Source organism: Eumetopias jubatus, unplaced genomic scaffold, assembly GCF_037043125.1.
Source record: "Eumetopias jubatus isolate StellerSeaLion01/CBP00866 unplaced genomic scaffold, mEumJub1_p1.0 scaffold_7, whole genome shotgun sequence".
Lineage (NCBI taxonomy): Eukaryota > Metazoa > Chordata > Mammalia > Carnivora > Otariidae > Eumetopias > Eumetopias jubatus.
In genome coordinates, this window is record NW_028274813.1 from 70,420,394 (window position 1) to 70,428,195 (window position 7,802).

Genomic DNA, 7,802 nt, shown 5'->3' on the forward strand with positions numbered 1-7,802 from the left:
TTACCTTCCCTGACTATCAATTTTGCCCTGTCCTAAGTGGAAATAATTATATCTACCTCCCAATAATTTTTTGATCCCTCCAAATAGTAAGTGATCAATAAATATTACTTTCTCTCTTCTATATTCAACACTGTAATAGTGACTAGATCCCATTGATTTTCTAATGCTCTTCCTCAATGGAAAAGCATTTAGGATCTGAGAGTCTTGGTTTCCACATCATAAAGGGTATACATAAATTGAGTATCAAATGATACATTATCATCTAGCATTGTGCCTGGTATTCAGAAAGCTCAGTGAGATGGTAGCCATTGTTACTCCCCAGAAAGTTCTCATGACTCTTCATCATCCTGAAGAAGGCTCCTTGATCCATGGTATGTTCTGATTAAAAGATATCCAACATCTGTGTTTTCCTGCACCAAGTAGTTCACTTTTCTGGGTATCACTCCCCTAGAACGCCTGAGCATTCCACTCACTCCCAGGGAGTCCCCTGGGCCCCAGGAAGAAGAAAGTCCGACATCTCCCACATATATTCTGATTTTTCCCCATCCTGAGACTCCCCAGAATGAGAATTTTAAGTGTTAAATATCAAGGTCTATGTTCAGCATTGTACCTTGACCTTGGTGGACAGCTGAATAAATCACTAACAATGCAGGGCAGGAACCTTATGTCTGGGGCTTTAGATGAGAGAATGGGGGGGGGGGGCCTTAGACCTTCTATATCCTTGCTGACTTTGCAGAAAATGATCTCTGAAATTTACTTCTCTACTTGGGAATTTACTTTTTTCTATTTTGACTTTTGTAACATGAGAGATGGTATCTAACTATACTCTGCTCTGTATCTTTTTACAGCTTCTGACCCAGAGCAATCAAAGTCAGTCTCTCAAAGCCATTGTGTATGCTCTGCTGTCTGATCAAGTAGACTGGGAGCTTCATTTCTCCTCTAGATTTGTCCTCCTTCCACCCTCCACTGAAACAGAGCTGATGTGGCAAAAACTCACAAATACAGGCAATCTTTTGTCCTAGAAAAAAATTCCATGATCAGTCCCATCTTTCTGTTGCAGTGGATTTTTGCTGCAATGGATAAGATGATATAATCTGTAAGGAAGTCTTCCATGAACTAATTTCCAGATAATCCTTCAATGCTTCTGCCCTCAAGACACTAATAACATCTTATCCTTCTTTACCCTGTTCTTCTTTACATACAGCTTGATGAGCATTTTATCCTCTTACACCTGCTCACCTATCTTCTTCCCACAAAGACACCAAGCAGATGCTAAGCAAGGCTGGCTCATTTGTTCCCATAAACTAATACAGCATCGAGCATGACCCATTAAAGGTAAGCAATAAATATTTGTTTAAATAATTGCACCTAGGGGCACCTGGGTGGCTCAGTTGGTTAGGCAACTGGCTCTTGATTTCAGCTCAGGTCATGATCTCAGGGTTGTGGATCAAGCCCTGTGTCCAGCTCCACACTCAGCATGGTGTCTGCGTGAGATTCTCTCTCTCCCTCTGCCCCTCCCACAGCTCACAATCTAAATAAATAAATAAATAAATAAATAAATAAATAAATAAATAAATAAATAAATATTTTAGATAAATGAATAAGTAATTGCACCTAAAACATCTATTTGCATACACAATATGACATAGGGAAACCTTGTATACAGAAAACATGAACAAAGATGCTTTATAAATTGATGTAATTGTACTACTCAGGCATCAAATGCACAGCCACCTGAACTGGTGGCAGACTGAGAAAAGTCATCTTGGCCTTTGAGTAATGCAAGATGGTGATGCCAACTAGAAAACTCAGTTCACAATAAGGTATCGTAATGCCTCTGAGGACTGGCATTGGAGTATCTCACTTCCTTTCAGGCAAACCAGTTCAAACTAACCCCAGGTCTCACCTGAGGGTACAATCCTCTGGCTTCATTCCCATGGAACCATGAATCCTGGATCATCCCTCAGAGGAAGAGTTTCTTCTTTGGAGCTTGGGCAGTGATATATTTGAGACCCATTTACCAATGAGTAGCTCTTACAATGAGTCCTGACCATGAGACACATGTGTAGTAATAAAGCAATAAGCAAGTATCGGTTGCAAATGAGCTGGACTTCAGTAAGAGCAAGAAAAGAGGCAAGAGAAACGCCTTCTGCTCTTACTATAATACAATCCTGTATACAGTATTGTAATGAAGAGTATATTTGACAATAGCAGTCCATAGGTCATTCTCAGTAATAGGGATGTTCTAGATAATCAACAATTCCATGAGCAAAGAGATGGTGGCTGATGGTTAGTCAGTTTTAGATACTTGATATGTTGTCTATGATGACTCAAACTTGAAAACATTTTTAATTTTCTTTAGAAAGAGGAACTGTGAGAACTTTAGAAAAATCATAAGAGCATATCTTGTCAAACCTCTCATTTTACAGATGAAGTACCAAAGCCTAGTAGCTTCATCTGTCCAAAGACACTAGTGCCATAGTCGTAAACTTGCATTTATTTATTTACACTCCAACTTGTTTCAGAAGATATATAAGCTAACCAAAACTACATTCAGTTCAGCAAGAGGAAATAAGTAATTAAATAAAATTAAAGAGGGATGAGCAGGTGAGAGTGAGATTTGTACATCATAAAGCCTTATATATTCGTTAGAAGTGGGCAATAAAACTGCTTCCAAGCTTTCTAACAGCCCATCATATAAAGAAAAAACCTCAATCTGTTTCATAGTTTGGATTCTGTAAAATTAAGAACCAGTTGCTCAGAAAGTTGCCAATCCTGTACCAAGATCACAGAATCATTTCTCCCATACATTCTCATAGAGAAGGCCCCAGTCTTCACAGAAAAGAATAAAATGATGGCATCACCTGAAGAGCAGTGACTCTGGAGGACTAAGATGTTTCAGGCACATGGCTCAATACTGAGATAGAATCTAGAGAATAAGGAGGACTAGATGGACTGCACACCTTGAGGCAAGGCTCAATAAGCAACATTTGCCTCAAACACAATTGTGATACATATTGAGGGGCAGTGACTTGTCAATACTTAACCTGCCCCATTTTCACTGTCTCCTCTCTCACCATGGGCCTTGCACTCATCCACTCAATGTTCCAGTGAGATCCAAGAACATTCCTCAGCATCCCCCCGACCCATTCAGTCAGCAAGTTTTATTAATTTTGCCTCCTAAATATCTCACAACCAACCATTTCCTTCTATCCTGAATTTCTATACCACCCTGTCATCATTTCACCTACAACAATTCTCTGCATCTACTCTTGTGCCCCTGCAGTCACAATCCCCACAGAGACTTTGTGACCTTTCCAAACACAACTCTGATGATATCGCTCCCCTGCTTAAAACCTTTCAGGATTTCTCTGGTGCCCTCGGAGTAAAATTCCAAGTCCTTAACACAGCAGAGCAGGTATTGCATTGTCTGGTCCGTAACTGTCGCCACTCTCCTCACTGTCTTCACTCCAGGCACACAGGTCTGTGGGCAGTTCCAGTAGGTACTTTATTCTGTCCTCCATCAGAACCTTGAAGTCTCCCAAGTATTCACTTCTGTAGTGCCTTATTTGCATTTGTCACGTTGTAACCGGTTGTTTACTGGATAATCATGTTGTTAAAATCTCTCTACCCCATGCATGTAAACCTCACAAGGTAAGGAAATTCATCTTTCTAGCTCACTGTTGTATTCCTTATGTCACAGAGTACCAGGCACAGCACAGTGAAATACTTGAATGAATAAGTAATGGGATGATTAAATGGATAAAAAGTGAATATTAGAGTCTAGCCATCCTATTTTTCCATATAGATAGACAATTTTATGTGATGTTCAGTGCCATGTGTTGGCAGACTCCTCCACAGGTCTCTTGGTTTCTGCTTGTCTTCCAAGAAAAAGGCATTGATGGCTTTGTTCTGGATTATCTTTGCAAGGATGTCTACACAACAAACAACCTTGGAAGACAGAGGTAGTATCTCTTTCCAAAGCAGAGGGCCCGTTTGTTTCCTGACCATAAACATAATGTCTCTCTCTGGAGCAATGGTTTGAGAAGACTGCTAGCAGCCCTCTTACACAACTGAGGGTTTCTTAAATTCAGGGTTTCTATGACAAAAATCTACTGTGCACAGCATCCACTTGGGCTGTTCTCCATTGCCTCTGTGGGACTTAGCAAGCCAAGGAAACCAATATAAACATGAAGCTCGGGTTATTTTCTGTACAGTGAGTAAAAAAGTTCTCTCTCATCCAAGAGTCTCATGTCTTCTGCCAACATCTATGAAACTATGGCAGGCTACTTTGATAGCTTGCAAATAGGATAAAATCTTAGACTCTTCACACTTCTCGACACCATGGGCTTTAACAATTGGTAGAGCTGGGAGGAGGGGGTAAAGGCTGAGATCCTCTTGTGAAAATTGGGAAATCTATGAAAGACAATATTTCAATTGGCTATGAATTTGGAATCTTCTTCAAATGGTAATTTTGGAGTGACTCCAAAAATATGTTAACTCTTGGCCTCAGATTTCATAAATATCATAAATATATTATAATATGGTGTTAATAAAAGTGTGATTCTTGGAGCACTTGCAACAGAAATGGCTCAACTCCCGTACCCTATCCCAAGTCTATTAAATTGAAACTATACTCATAAAATTATTTTTATAGTTGAAAAATCAAGTTTGCACTGATCCATTGATATTTTTCCCCATACCTCCTAGAAACCAAGAGCATGCACCCTCCCTCAGACAAACACATATATATTGTTCAACACCAGGATCTTAAGTTATAGCTATGCCCACACTGTAATCTCATCCCATCGTTTCTGTTTGTAATAATCCCACCCATGTTCTTCAATTCAATACATCACCATCTTTTATATATTCTATGGATAATAAAATGGTAGATGGTAGATGATGATGACAGATAATGAGAGGCAGCATATCCACAAACAAGATAAACACAATATACTAGAACCTCTCCATTTGGAATAGGGCAAGTATATAAGGCAGATAAAAAAGAATTTATAAAGTTTTTCCTTTAACAGAAAGTGAACTGATAGTCTTCTCTTTAAATCTATACATGCTTTTTTTCTTTCTGCCCATGGACGCCGCCAAGTAAGCATTGTTAAAGTTTCCCCTCCCACCGCTGTCCTGTCTAAGAGTCTCCCAAAGAGCCTGACCAGCTGTGGAAGCTCTTCGTTGGAGGTTTGAGCTTTGAAACAACCGATGAGAGTCTGAGGAGCTATTTTGAGCAATGGGAAACGCTTACGGACTGTGTGGTTATAAGAGATCCAAACACCAAGCGTCCAGAGGCTTTGGGTTTGTCACATATGACACTGTGAAGGAGGTGGAGGTAACCATGAATGCAAAGCCACACAAGGTGGATGGAAGAGCTGTGGAACCAAAGAGGGTTGTCTCAAGAGAAGATTCTCAAAGACATGGTGCCCACTTAACTGTGAAAAAGATTCATGTCGGTGGCATTAAAGAAGACACTGAAGAACAATCATCTGAGAGATTATTTTGAACAGTATGGGAAAATTGAAGTGATTGAGATCATGAGTGCCCCAGGCAGTGGTGGAAAGAGAGGCTTTGCTTTTGTAATATTTGATGACCATGACTCTGTAGACAAGATTGTCCTTCAAAAATCCCATACTGTGAATGGCCCCAACTGTGAGGTAAAGAAAGCCCTGTCTAAGCAAGTGATGGCTGGTGCTTCATCTAGCTGAAGAGGTCAAAGCAGTTCTGGAAACTGGTGGTGGTCGTGGAAGTGGTTTTGGTGGGAATGACGACTTTGGTCATAGAGTGAACTTCAGTGGGCGAGGTGGTTTGGTGATGGTCAAGGTGGTGGTGGATATGGTGGCAGTGGGAATAGCCATAACAGTCTTGGTAATGACAGAAGTAACTTTGGAGGTGGTGGAAGCTATAATGATTTTGGCAATTACAACAATCAATCTTCAAATTTTGGACCCATGGAAGGAGGAAATTTTGGAGGCAGAAGCTCCAAAGTGGTGGAGGCCAATACTTTGCCAAACCATGAAACCAAGGTGGCTATGGTGGTTCCAGCAGCAGCAGTAGCTATGGCAGTGGCAGAAGGTTTTTATTACTGCCAGGAAACAAGGTTTAGCAGGAGAGGAGAGCCAGAGAAGTGACAGGGAAGCTACAGGTTACAAGAGATTTGTGAACTCAGCCAAGCACAGTGGTGGCAGGGCCTCGCTGCTACAAACAAGACATGTTTTAGACAATAATCATGTGTATGGGCAAAAAACTCAAGGACTGTATTTGTGACTAATTGTATAACAGGTTATTTTAGTTTCTGTTCTGTGGAAAGTGTAAAGCATTCCAACAAAGTGTTTTAATGTAGATTTTTTTTTTTTGCACCCATGCTGTTGATTGCTAAATGTAATAGTCTGATCATGATGTGTCTTTTTTAAAAAATAAATGTGTCTTTTTTAAATGTGTCTTAATGTGTCTTTTTTAAAAAAATAAATAAAATAAATCTATACATGCAAAATTAAATGACATCTCTAGCAAATAAAGAAGCTGAGTATTCAGTAGTCTTTATTGCTACAGTAAGGTCTGAATATTCTGCTTCCCTTTATTTCACAAATAAGCTCCAAACCTTGCTGCATCCTATATGAAAAGTACTGCTTGCTCAAATGCCAAGAATGAAAGATCTAATTACTGATGGAAACTCACCTGTGAGCACAACCCAGCAAGAGCCGCTAGCGGGGCTCATTTAGAGTCTCTTAATGGTTTTGATTCAAAGAACTCCCTGAAGACTGAACTGATTACATCAGGATTTCTGGCTGCCATGGTCAAAGTAATATCCACAGGATATGACAGGAATTATGATGGATATCGAAAGCTCTGCAAATCAAAGAGTAAAATCACTTTTCTACCTGAGAGTTCTGTTCCATATAAAACTTAGAACATATCAACAGTGAAAAGTTAATCTCTTCCCAGTGGAAGTAATGAAGATATACAACACACAACTCTGCCAGAGAAAAGGAAAAGAATCTTTTCTGTGTGAAGATTTTCTCCTCACGTAACCTAATTGGAAATTGTTTATGATACTAAATAATCCATTGGATTATTTTTTTATTTAAACCAATTAGCCAACTTATAGTACATCATTAGTTTCAGATGTAGTGTTCAATAATTTATCAGTTGCGTATAACACCCAGTGTTCATCACATCACGTGCCCTCCTTAATGTCCATCACCCAGTTACCCCACCCTCCCCACTCATCTTTCCTCCAGCAACTCTCAAGTTTGTTTCCTATAGTTCAGAGTCTCTCATGGTTTTTCTCCCTTTCTGATAACTTCCCAGTTTTCCCTCCTTTCCCCAAAGGTTCTCTGCCCTGTTTTATATTCCACATCTGAGTGAAACCATATAATTGTCTTTCTCTGATTGACTTATTTCGTTCAGCATAATACCCTCCAGTTCCATCCACATTGATGTAAATGATAAGATTTCAACCTTACCATTGGCTGAGTAATATTGCATTGTGTGTGTGTGTGTGTGTGTGTGTGTGTGTGTGTGTGTGTATATATACACACCACATCTTCTTTATCCATTCATCTGTCGATGGACATCTTGGCTCTTTCCACAGTTTGGCCTATTGCGGACATTGCTGCCATGAACATTGGGGTGCAGGTGCCCCTTCAGAACACTGCATTTGTATCTTTGGGGTAAATCCCTAGTAGTGCAATTGCTGGGTCATAGGGTAGCTCTATTTTTAACTTCTTGAGGAAACTCCATACTGTTTTCCAGAGTGGCTGTACCAGCTTGGATTACCGAATATCTACCAG

The 7,802-nt window shown here is 39.9% G+C and overlaps 1 pseudogene; it reads left to right on the top strand.

The window, feature by feature from the left end:
- Window positions 1-298: 298 nt before the first annotated feature.
- Window positions 299-6,115, top strand: LOC114217851 (heterogeneous nuclear ribonucleoprotein A1-like; annotated as a pseudogene).
- The last annotated feature ends 1,687 nt before the right edge of the window (window positions 6,116-7,802 follow it).